The sequence below is a fragment of the Lottia gigantea genome, assembly GCF_000327385.1.
Source record: "Lottia gigantea unplaced genomic scaffold LOTGIsca_324, whole genome shotgun sequence".
In the NCBI taxonomy this organism is placed as follows: Eukaryota; Metazoa; Mollusca; class Gastropoda; family Lottiidae; genus Lottia; species Lottia gigantea.
In genome coordinates, this window is record NW_008709089.1 from 39,269 (window position 1) to 40,133 (window position 865).

Below are 865 nucleotides of genomic sequence, written 5' to 3' on the forward strand. Positions count from 1 at the left end.
GGTCCCGTTTTCCTTAGTTTTTCGCGTGTAGCTTCCCACTCTTTCGTGTGTACTTTGATGGCATAATGCTTGGCCACGACGATGGCGCGCTGAAAGCATAAGCCGTCTTGGTTCTTGATGGTGACCAGGCATTTTTTCCTCTTCAAATATTCGCCAAAATCACCCACGTTGCGTTTACAAACTTGATCTCCCCCGGAACCCACACCATCGGGTGGATTAACATGGCATACCTCTAAACCCATTCGTTCATCAAGCCGAAACTGGTCGTTGGATTGAAGAATCGTGGCGACTTTGTTTAACAGCTGAAGAGCCGAAACGTTTGCGTATTGTTGAAAGGGGATGAAAGCTGGGGTTTTCAAGCCTGGGTGATGAAGAGAAAAACGTAAGTAATCCGTTGGACTACATTCTACCTGCTCTGCAATCTCTCTAATCAATTTCTCAAAAGTGAAAAATAACTGTCTTGGTACATCTTGGGGTGAAATTCTTGACCAGCCTTGATGAAAATCCACGGTCACATAAACATTTTCTGTTCTAAAAAGTTTACTTCGTGATCTCTTACCTATAGTTAACGAATAAAGCTGTTCCATTGTTCTCTGTTTCCTCACGCACAATGAATCATTTTCCAGAAAATTCTATCTTTTATCCGTTTCACAGGTCACGTGATGTAACATATCGAAATCTCGTCTAAAAATAGACCGTGAACATTTTAGAATGCGACCATTAGTAGCAGACGATTCGTGGATTCGTTTTACTAACGTTTCTAATTCGTTTATTGACTGTTAGTCATTCAGTCATTCTTCGTTTTACTAACGTTTGTTTAGGGCCCATTCATTTATTCGACATTTCTATATCGAGTGAACTCAAA